This window comes from Ursus maritimus, unplaced genomic scaffold (assembly GCF_017311325.1).
Source record: "Ursus maritimus isolate PB19 unplaced genomic scaffold, ASM1731132v1 scaffold_24, whole genome shotgun sequence".
Taxonomy (NCBI): domain Eukaryota; kingdom Metazoa; phylum Chordata; class Mammalia; order Carnivora; family Ursidae; genus Ursus; species Ursus maritimus.
The window spans coordinates 40133868-40145933 of NW_024424897.1; the positions used below are offsets into that span (position 1 = coordinate 40133868).

The 12066-nt window shown below is 38.1% G+C and overlaps 1 protein-coding gene and 1 pseudogene across 1 annotated transcript in view; one reads left to right on the top strand and one right to left on the bottom strand.

Moving 5' to 3' along the window:
* NF1 (neurofibromin 1) overlaps window positions 1-12066 on the bottom strand; it is a 260661-nt gene that overhangs the window by 208566 nt on the left and 40029 nt on the right. The gene's annotated exons all lie outside the window — the stretch shown is intronic.
* Window positions 1551-2254, top strand: LOC103667246 (annotated as a pseudogene).

Here is a 12066-nt window from a genome sequence, read left to right on the forward strand (position 1 = left end):
GGTGGCTCAGTCGTTAAGTGTCTGCCTTCAGCTCAGGGCGTGATCCCAGCGTCCTAGGATTGAGCCCCACATCGGGCTCCCTGCTCTGCTGGGAGCCTGCTTCTTCCTCTCCCACTCCCCCTGCTTGTGTTTCCTCTCTTGCTGGCTGTCTCTCTGTCAAATAAAAATAAAATCCTTAAAAAAAAATAAAAATAAAAATAAAAAATAAAATGAATTTTGGAACAAATTAAACCCAAATCTAGGAGAAGAAGGTACTAATAAAGATAATCACTCTTAGTGGATACAGAGGAATTGTAGTACACATGGAGGCACTGCCCAGCTCCTCCTCAGGGAAGGACTTGTTGCCTTAACTGCAGAAGTGCTCAGCCAGTCCTTCAAGGATTGCCTCACCTGCAAAGAATGACCCTATTCAACGTCAAACCCTTCCTGGGCAACCCACATCCAATGACCAACTGATATGGCAATATAAAGGCCTAAGCACCTAAGCCCAATTCTGGGCAACTCAAAGGGGCCAATTCTAGCACCTGAGCTCCCAAAAGGGGCTGGCCAAAGCTAACACTGGACCTACGTTGCACCATGAATTCTGCATCTGCCCAGTCCTCCCACCTCCCAGTGTTGATCCCAAAGGAACACCTTAATGAACATCCTGCACTAGGCTTCCAGGGCAGTTGGCTGCAGATGCTAAGACAGAATTTTAAAGCTGGCAACGGAGGAAAAATAGTAACTACAAAAGCAATGAAACTGAAAGAGTATTACTAAAATCTTTGCTCTCTGGGAAAAAAGATAACACTGAAAATCAGAAGCTAAGTATGAAAGCCAAAAGGTCTCTCTGGAAGCATATAAAGATGGTCTCCTCTCTTACAACAGGAGGACAGAGAAACCTAAGGACCAGAACCAACAACTATTAGAGTTGCTGGGCTTCAAAGGTTAAATTCCCTACAAGGCAGTTCTGCTATGCCAAGACCAGAGCCCTGAGGGGAAAGAATAAGACTCTGACATACGTATTGGAAACAAGTGGAGTGTGGGCCCAAAAATCTCCTATTTCCAACGTTCCCCTGAATCCTCTCAGTCTACAGTATGGCCTATCACTGCTTACTAAGAGGAGGCACTCCTCCCAAACTTGTTTGAAGACAATTCAAAGGCTTCTCCCTTGCAAGACAATAGATGTTCCCCTCAGGATTTGCCACCACCTCCTCTGCTGGCTAAAGGGGTATGAGAGAATTTTCTGAGTGTTGAAACTTCTTATATCTTGACCATGTTGATGGTTATGTGAATATATGCCATTTAAATGTCAAAACTCAGAATTAAGCTGGTATAAATTCAAATGAGAGTGTTGTAACATTAGGATGTTAAATGTAATCCCCATGGTAACCACAAACAAAATAGCTGTAGAATACACAAAAAGGACATGAGAAAGGAATTTAAACATTGCAAAAAATAAACACAAATGAAGACAGTAATGCAGAAAATGAGAGACAAAGCTACAGGGCATAGGGGAACCAATAACACAATGACAGTAGTAAATCCCTTCTTATTAGTTATTACTTTAAATGTAAATGGATTAAACTCTCCAATCAGAAGACAGAGATTGGCAGAATAAATAAAAATACATGACCCAACTATACACTGCCTATAAGAGACCCACTTGAGATCTAAAGACACAAACAGGTTGAAGGTGAAAGGGTGGAAAAGATATTCCATGCAAATGGTAACCAAAGAGACCTATAGCTATGGGTAGCTATACAAATTATCAGATAAAACAGACTCTAAGTCAAAACAAGTTATGAGTACCTTTCCCTCTCTTCCTCTACACTGCCTGCAGAGGTGGCAGCTGTCTCCTTCTAGGCATCATGGCTGCCCTCGGACCACTGGTGAAGCCCAAGATCATTAAAAAGAGTACCAAGAAGTTCATCCAGCAGCCGTCAGACCGATATGTCAAAATTAAGCACAACTGGCGGAAACCAGGCATTGACAATAGGGTGCACAGAAGATTCAAGGGCCAGATCTTGATGCCCAACATTGGTTATGGGAGCAATAAGAAAACAAAACACATGCTGCCCAATAGCTTTGGAGTTTCCTAGTTCACAATGTCCAAGAGCCTGAAGTGCTGTTGATATGCAACAGATTTTACTATGCAGAGACTGCTCACAATGTCTCCTCCAAGAACTGCAGGGCCGTGGTGGAAAAAGCACCCAAGCTGGCCATCAGAGTCACCAATCCCAATGCCAGGCTGCACAGCCCAGAAAATGAATAGACAACGTATGTGTATGCAGTATTTACTAATAAAACCATAAAGCTACCAAAAAAAAGTTATGAGACAAAGAAGGACATTATATATTAATAAAAGGTTCAGTACAGCAAGGAGATATAGTATTTATAAACATTTATACACCTAATGACAGACCATCAAAATATAAGCAGCAAAACTAACAGAATTAAAGGGTAAATTACTTCTACAATAATAGTTGAAGACTTTAATACCCCACTCAAAATAATGGAGAAAACAGACAGAAGATAAGAAAACAGATGACTTAGGGGCGCCTGGGTGGCTCAGTCAGTTGGGCGTCTGCCTTTGGCTCAGGTCATGGTCCCAGGGTCCTGGGATCATGTCCCATGCCAGGCTCCCTGCTCAGCAGGGAGTCTGCTTCTCTCTCTCCCTCTACCCCTCCCCACTGCTTGTGCTCTTTCTCTCTCTCAAATAAACAGAATCTTTTTTTTAAAAAAGGAAAAAATAGACGACTTAAACAATACAATAAGCCAACTAGACCCAACATACATCACAGAACATTCTACCAAACAACAGAATACACATTCTTCTCAAGTACACATGGAACATTTTCCAGGATGACCACAAATAGACCAAAAAATTACATACAAATAGATTTTAAAAGATAGATATCATACAACATATCTTCTCTGACCACAATGAAGTTGGAAATTAATAACAAAACTAAAACTGGAAAATTCACAAAATTGTGGAAATTAAACAATATACTTTTTTTTAAATTCCAGTATAATTAACATACAGTGTTATATTAGTTTAAGGTGTACCATATAGTGATTTAACAATTCTATACATTATTCAGTGCTCATCATGATAAGTGTACTCTTAACCTTCACCTATTTCACCCATCCCCCCCACCTCCCCTCTGGTTTGTTCTCTGTATAAAGTCTGTTTTCTGGTTTGTCTCTTTTTTTCTTTGCTCATTTATTTTGTTTCTTAAATTCCACATGAGTGAAATCATATGGTATTTGTCTTTCTCTGACCAACTTATTTCACTCAATAATTATACCCTCCAGCTACACCCACCATGTTGTTGCAGATGGCAAGATTTCATTCTTTTTCATGGATAAGTATATTCCAGTGTGTGTGTGTGTGTGTGTGTGTGTGTGTGTATGGCACTTCTTTATCCATTCATCTATCAATGAACACTTGGGTTGTTTCCATATCTTGACTATTGTAAGTAACGCTGCAATAAACATAGGGTGCATATATCTTTCCGAATTAGTGTTTTTGTTTTCTTTGTGTAAATATCAAGGAGTGGAATTACTGGATCACGTGGAAATTCTATTTTCAACTTTTTGAGAAACCGCCATACTGTTTTCCACAGTGACTGCACCAGTTTGTACTCCCACCAACAGTGCACCAGAGTTCCTTTTTCTTCACATCCTCACCAACACTTATTGTTTCTTGTGTTGTTGATTTTAGCCATTTTGACAGGTGTGAGGTGATATCTCATTGTGGCTTTAATTTGCATTTCCCTGATGGTGAGTAACATTGAGCATCTTTTCATGTGTCTGTAGGCCATCTATATGTCTTCTTCAGAGAAATGTCTGTTCGTGTCTTCTGCCCATTTTTAATTTGATTATTTTAAACAGTATACCTTTAAACAACCAATGTTTCAAGAAGAAATCACAAGAGAAATCAGAAAATACCAACAAATGAAAGTAAACACAACATGCCAAAACTCATGGGATGCAGTGAAAACAATGCTAAGGGGAAAATTTATAGCTATAAACACTTACATTAAAAAACTAGTAAGATTCCAGATCAACAACCTAACTTAACATAAGGAACTAGAAAAAGAACAAGTGAAGTCCAAATCTGGAAGAAAGGTAATAATAAATATGAGAGCAGAGATAAGCAAAATAAGAATAGAAAAATAGGGAAAAATCAGTGAAACCAAAAGTTGGTCTTTCAAAAACGTCAACAAAATTGACAAACCTTTGGCTAAATGGACTAAAAAAAAAAGGAAGAAGACTCATGTCAGGGGCACCTGGGTGGCTCAGTTGGTTGAGCACCTAACTCTTGATTTCGGCTCAGGTCATGATCTCAAGGTTGTGAGAATGAGCCCCGTGTTGGGCTCTGCACACAGTGGGGAGTCTGCTTCTCTCCCTCTGCCCCTCTCTCTGCTTGTGCTCTCGCTCACTCTCTAAAAATGAATAAATCTTTTAAAAAACCTCAAATTACTAAAATCAGAAGGAAAAGTGGGTACATTATTAGTTCTATAGAACAAAAAAACGATTTTAAAAAGAATGCTATGAACAACTGTATGCCAAAAAAAAAAAAACTGAATAAACCTAAATGAAATAGATAAATTCCTAGAAATACAAAACCTACCAAGGCTAAATCACAAAGAAATAGAAAATCTGAGTAGACTTGGAGGAAAACTGAACCAGTAATCAAAAATTTCTTGACAAAGCCCTGAACCTGATCATTTCACTAGTGAATTCTACCAGTTAATGAAGAACTGATACTAATCCTTCTTAAACTTTTCAAAAACTGAAGAGAAGAAAATACTTCCTAACTTATTTTATGAGGCCAGCATAGCCCTGACACCAAAGCCAAAGACACAAGAATATTACAAACTGATATCCCTTATAAATATTGATGCAAAAATCCTCAACAAAATATAACAAAATTCTGCAGCATATTAAAAGAATCACACACCAAGACTAAATAGTACTTATTCTTAAAATGCAAGAATGGTTCAACATATGAAAATCAATGTAATATGCTACATCAACAAAATGAAGGGAAAAAAACACAGGTTCATCTCAACTGATGCAGAAAAAGCATGTGACAAAATGAAAAAAACCATCTCATGACAAAAACACTCAACAAAGAAAAGGAATAGAAGGAAACTACCTCAGCATAGTAAAATCCATATATGAAAAACCCACAGCAAACGTCATGCTCAATGGGGAAAGACTGAAAGCTTTTTTCCCTAAGAACAGGAACAAGGCAGGATGCCCATTTTCACCACTTGTATTCAACTTAGTACTGGAAGTTCTAGCCAGCGCAACAGGCAAAAAAAGAAATAAAGGCATCCAAACTGTAAAGTAAAATTATCTGTTCTCAAATGACATGTAGAGAACTCTAAAGATTCTACAAAAAAAAAAAAAAAAAGCTGTGAGAACTGATAAAGGAAATCATCATAGTAGCAGGATAAAAAAAGTCAACACACAAAAAATCAGTTGTATTTTAGACACTAGCAATGAACAAACAATCTAAAAAGGAAAGTAGGAAAACAATTCCACTTATGATAACATCAGAAAGAATAAAACACTTAGAAATTAATTTAACCAAGGACATGAAACTTGTATATTGAAAACTACAAAACACTGCTCAAAGAAACTAAAGACAATATAAATAAATGGAAATACATCCTATGTTCATGGATTAGAAGACTTAATATTCTTAAAATGTCAATACTACCCCAAAGTGATCTACGGATTCAACGCAGTCCCTATCCAAATCCCAATGACATATTTGGAGAAATAAAAGAACCCACACTAAAATTCATATGGAATCTCAAAGGACTGTGACTAGCCAAAAGAATCCTGAAAAAGACAAACAAAGTTGGAAGACTCACACTTCCTGATTTCAAAAGTTACTACAAAGTTACAGTAACAAAACAGGGTGGTATTGGCATTAAGACAGGCATACAGGGGCGCCTGGGTGGCACAGCAGTTAAGTGTCTGCCTTCGGCTCAGGGCGTGATCCCGGCGTTATGGGATCGAGCCCCACATCAGGCTCCTCCGCTATGAGTCCCACTCCCCCTGCTTGTGTTCCCTCTCTCGCTGGCTGTCTCTATCTCTGTCGAATAAATAAATAAAATCTTTAAAAAAAAAAAAAAAGACAGGCATACAGACCAATGGAATTGGTCTATTCTACTCCATTGCTCTGTCTTAATGCCCTCACATACATAGTCAAATAATTTTTGACAAGGGTGCCAAGACCATTCAATGTGGAAAGGACAGTCTTTTCAACAAATGGCACTGAGAAAACTGGGTATCCAAATGCAAAGGAATGAAGTTGGACCCTGACCTAACACCATATACAAAAACTAACTCAAAATGGATCAAGGACTACATGTAAGACCTAAAAAAAAAAATGAAACCCTTCAAAGGGGAGCACCTGGATGGCTCACTCAATTGAACATCCAACTCTTGATCTCAGCTCAGGTCTAGATCCCAGGGTCATACGTTCAGGCCCTGCATTGGGCACCACACTGGGTGTAGAGCGTACTTTTAAAAAAAAAAAAATCCTTCAAAGAGAACACAGGGCAAAAGTTTCATCACATTGCATTTGCCAATGATTTATTGGATATGACACCAAAGGTACAGATAACAAAAAAAAATAAACAAACTGGACTATAAGAAAATTTAAAAATTCTGTGCATCAAAAGACACTATCCACAGAGTAAAAAGGCAACCCACAGAATGGGAAAAAATATTTGCAAATCATACATCTGGTAAGAGATTAACATCTAGAATATACAGAGAACTCCTAAAACTAAAACAAACAAACAAACAAACAAACAAAAAACCCATTTCAAAAATGGGCATAGAACTTGAATAGACATTTCTCCAAAGAAGATATATTAATGGCTAAGAAGCACATGAAAAGATGTTCAACATCACTAAACATTAGGGAAATGCAAATCAAAACTACAATGAGATACCACCAACTCACATCCATTTGTATGGCTATTATCAAAAAAACAGAAAACCAAGAAGTCTTGGTGAGGATGTAGAGAAATAGAACCCTTGTGCACTTCTGGTAAGAATATAAAAATGGGGTGCTGGGTGGCTCAGTTGGTTAAGTGGCTGCCTTCGACTCACGTCATGATCCCAGGGTCCTGCAATCAAGCCATGCATCAGGCTCCCTGCTCAGTGGGGAGTCTGCTTCTCCCTCTGCCCCTCCCCCTGCTCATACATGTATGTGCTCTTTTTTTCTCTCTCCCACAAATTAATTTTTTTAAAAGAATGTAAAAATGGGACAGCCAGCAGTATGGAAGTACCTTTAAAACATTTAAAATACAATTACCACATGATCCAGCAATTTCACTTCTAGGTATATATCCAAAAAAACTGAAAGCAAGGTTCAAAGGGATATTTGTATAACCACGTTCATAGCAGCATTATTCATAACTAAAACACAGAAGCAACCCAGTGTCCATCGACAGATAAATGAATAAGTAAAATGTGGTATATACCTAGGATGGAATATTATTCAGCCTTAAGGTGGAGGGGGGGATTATTCTGCAAGAGGCCACAACATAGATATACCTTGAGGACATCATGCTGAGTTAAATAAGCCAGTTACAAAAAGACAAATACTGTATGATGCCACTTACATGAATTAGAGTACTCAAAATCAAAAGAAAGTATAATGGTGCTTGCCAGAGCAAGAAAAGGGGGAGAATGGGGAATTATTTTTTAATATGTATAGAGTATCAGTTTTACAAGATGAAGAGTTATGGGGATGGATGGAATAATGGTTACACAGCAATGTTAACGCATTTAATACCACTGAACTATATGCTTAAAAATGGTTAACGCAATAGGGGCGCCTGGATGGCTCAGGCGGTTAAGCGTTGCCTTCGGCTCAGGTCATGATCCCAGGGTCCTGGGATCGAGCCCCACATTGGGCTCCCTGCTCAGCAGAGCCTGCTTCTCCCTCTGCCCCTGCTCGTGAGCTCACTTGCTACCTCTCTCTCAAACAAAAATCTTAAAAAATTTTAAACAGTTAAGATGATAAATTTTATGTTATGTGTATTTTACCACAATAAAAAAAAACTGTACTCTTAAAAGGATGAATATTACCGTATACATTATACATTAATATCTTAAAATCTGAGATCAGAGGATTCTACCAAAACACTTACTGAATATTGACCATGTGCCAGATAGCAATGTACGTGCTGTGAACATAAAGATGAATAAATGTACATTCCAGGTATTACTAATTCTGAAAATCTCCTCCAATCTCTCTTCTCTTCTCCCTGAATAAAGTTAGCTCTTCTTCGGGCAGTGTCATATATTCACTGACTATCCTGGTGATGACTACTATGATGAGTGCTAATGGCTAAAATAGCCCCAGACTATATGCACCCTGTAGAATCCTCTCCTTTGACAGAGAAGGACTTTCAAATATAATGCGATGTCCCTTTCATGATTGTTACATTTTATGGCAAAAGGGACTTTGCATATGCGATTAGGATTCCTAATCAGTTGACTCTGAGGTAATCAAAAGGCAGATTATCTTGGATGAGCTGGTGCTAACCAGGTGAGCATAAAAGAGATCTGAAGCAGCAAAAATGTTTTCTGTTGTCTTTGAAGAAGCAAACTATCATGATGTGTGGGAATGGCCAAGTGGCAAGGAATAGCAAGCAGCCTCTAGCAGCTGAGGGCCTCAGGTCCCCCAACTATAAGGATCTAAATTCTACCAACAACCAGTGAGCTTGGAAGAGAACCCCAAGCCTCACATGAGATTGCACCCCTGACCAACATCTTCATTTCAGCTTGGTGAGAAGTGAGCAGAGAACTCAGCTAACCAATGCCCAGATTCCTGACCCACAGAAACTGTGAGATAATAACCTGGTGTTGTTTTAAGCCACTATGCTTGTGGTAGTCTGTTACAGAAAATAGAAGACTAATACAATTACCAAATCTGTATCTTCAAATGAAATCTGTATCTTCAAATGTGTTATCCACATGCCTATTTGGTATCTCCACACAGGTATCTTGTAGGCACTTCAAACTCTGTTTCTAAAATTTAATTTATAATCTTCCTATCATGTTTCCTATCTTAACAGCACCACAATACACCCAGTTTCTCCTATCTGAGATCTGACAGTCATCTCTGACACTTCCTTTATTCTCTTCCTTTCATCCCCCTTTAGTCAGATTGATAAAAATGAAAATAACTGGGCATGCACAACTCAGCTCTACTCTTCTTTACATGGGAACAGGCATGCCACAGAGTATAGAGTTTTCTTCTGTCAGTCAACATGCCAAGAGTTGATCAGGAACCTAGCCCTGCAGAAGGGAGTAGCCAATACTACCTTGGACTGGGTGGGTAGGTACCCAATTCTGAGATTTAGATTTAGTTACTAAGCCCATTTGGATCTCCAACTTCACAGTGATCAGGGAAAAAACAAAATAATAAAAATAAATAAATAAATGTGTGTGTGTATACATATATACATATGTATAATGTTTACGCGTCATTCTGTCAATATATACTTCTATATTATAAATTTATTTATGAATATTTCTATTTACATATTTTAGTATTTATATATTTCATATATATTTCGGCCTCCATCTTTACGCTTTTATTTCTCAATGTGCTCAGAAGCAAGGCAGGCAGCCAGAAAGTATATTCAGGCCCCCAACCTCCCAAAAACCGCACTAAAATCTATGTAGAAGGAAAAGCAAGATTAGGGGGAAATAAAGGACCAAGATTTTAGCAGATAAAGTGCTCAGGGAAAGCTCTCTGGAGATGTAACAATCTAAGAAGAGCCCTAAATAAAGGAAGAACAGGAAGACCCATGCAAAGATCTGAAGAAGAGCATTCAAAGCAGTAGTGGCAGGATCTGATAATTGGAATAAACATGTCAAGTTCAAAGTCTAGCGAAGAGTCCATTGTGGATAAACCAAAGAAAATAAAAGGTGAAAATGTAGGGGATGAGGTCAGAGAGAGAAGCAGGAGTGGTTAAGATCATGGAAAGCCTTATGGGCCATTTCAAGAGCTTTGAATTTGAGTTTGATAATGTGGCATATGACATTTTCCAAATATGGTCACAGTATCTCTCATCCCAAATGCAATAAGACTTTGCCACTCCCACATCAAGAAGTTGAGTCTATTTTTCCATTTCCTTGCATCTAGGCAGGTCTTATAACTATTCTGACCAATAAAATATGGCAGAAAGGACACTGTGCCAGCTCCAGGCACAGCCCTTAATTGGTCTGACAATATTTCTTTCCCTCCTCCTGGAAGGCAGCTGCCATGTAAAAAGTAATTACTCTGAGACCACCATGCTGTGAGAAGCACAGGCCACATGGAGAGATTCTGAAGAATGAGATGCCATGTGGAGAGAGAAGCCAAGAAGCACTGGGGTGCCAGCCATGTGACTGAAGAGGTCATATTGGAAGGGAGGCTCCAGCTCCAGCCACCCCAGCCAACACCATGTGGAACAGAGCTGAACCTGTCATGAATTCCCGACTAGCAAATTGTGAGCAAAATAAACAGACTGTTTTAAGTGACAAAGCTTTGGAGTAGCTTGTTATGCAGCAATAGATAACAAAAAGAGAGGGGAAGAAGATACTGAAAGGATGTAAACAAGGGAGTAACATGATCAGATTTATGTTTTTTTAAAAAGAGCCTTCTTATGCTGTATGTTAGAAGACCGTCTAGGCAAGAGAAGATGGTAGTTTAAATTAGGCTAGTAAGGTAGAGGAGAAATAGTGAGATGATGTTAGAATAGATTTGGAAGATGGGGTGCTTATTTAAAATGGCAAGCTTAGGGGCGCCTGGGTGGCTCAGTCGTTTAAATGTCTGCCTTTGGCTCAGGTCATGATCCCAGGGTCCTGGGATCGAGCCCAGCATTGGGCTTTGTGCTAGGTGGGGAGCCTGCTTAAGATTCTCTCTCCACTCTGCCCCTCTCCCTGCTCGTGCTCTCTCTTGCTCTCTCTCTCTCTCTCAAATAAATCAATCTTTTAAATAAATAAATTAAATAAATAAATAAAATAGAAGTGTGTGTATGTACACATATGATTAAGAACCTATGGTAAAGAAAATAAAGCCATAAAACTATTACAAAAAATACTGAAGAATAATTGCATAATACTGGGGTAGGGTAAATTTTTCTAAGCAAGACAAAATCCAAAAGCCATAAAGAAAAAGTACTAATATATTTGCCTACATAAAAATGTTTAAATTCTGCATTAAAAAGAAGACACTAAGGACAAAGAAAAACACAAGTAACAAACAGAAAGTAAAAGAATGTGCAATAATTAGGGCCCAAAAGATTCACATAACTAACATATAAGGTTAATATACTAGTAAGACTATTCAATGGAGAAACTGTTGAAGAAATATGAAGTCATTTACAGAAGATGAGTGGTCAATACATATATGAAAATATGTTATTTTCACTAATAATTTTAAAAGTGTAAAATAAAATTAGACCATTTTGGTGACTCTCTACATTTTTCCAAAATAAAGTCAAGTACTATTAGAACACATAATAAGAAAATGACTATGCCTGGGGTGTGTATTTAAATAAAAACAAAAACAGGGGCGCCTGGGTGGCACAGCGGTTAAGCGTCTGCCTTCGGCTCAGGGCGTGATCCTGGCGTTGTGGGATCGAGCCCCACATCAGGCTCTTCCGCTATGAGCCTGCTTCTTCCTCTCCCACTCCCCCTGCTTGTGTTCCCTCTCTCGCTGGCTATCTCTATCTCTGTCGAATGAATAAATAAATAAAATCTTTAAAAAAATAAATAAATAAATAAATAAATAAAAACAAAAACAAATAAAAATTTGAACACAGTAATTTAAAAAAGAGATAAAGTAATTATACTTGAGAGGTAAGAATGAGATGATTTTTTTCCTTTTTTTTTTTCAATTTATTCGTTTCTCTTATTTTCAATTGGAATGTATTACTTTCCCAATTGGGAAAAAGTAAAACTATTTTTTAAACATTTTATGCTACCTTAAATAAATCTTTGGATATTATGACAGAAACGTAAAGGGTCTAAACTACATGAAAAATA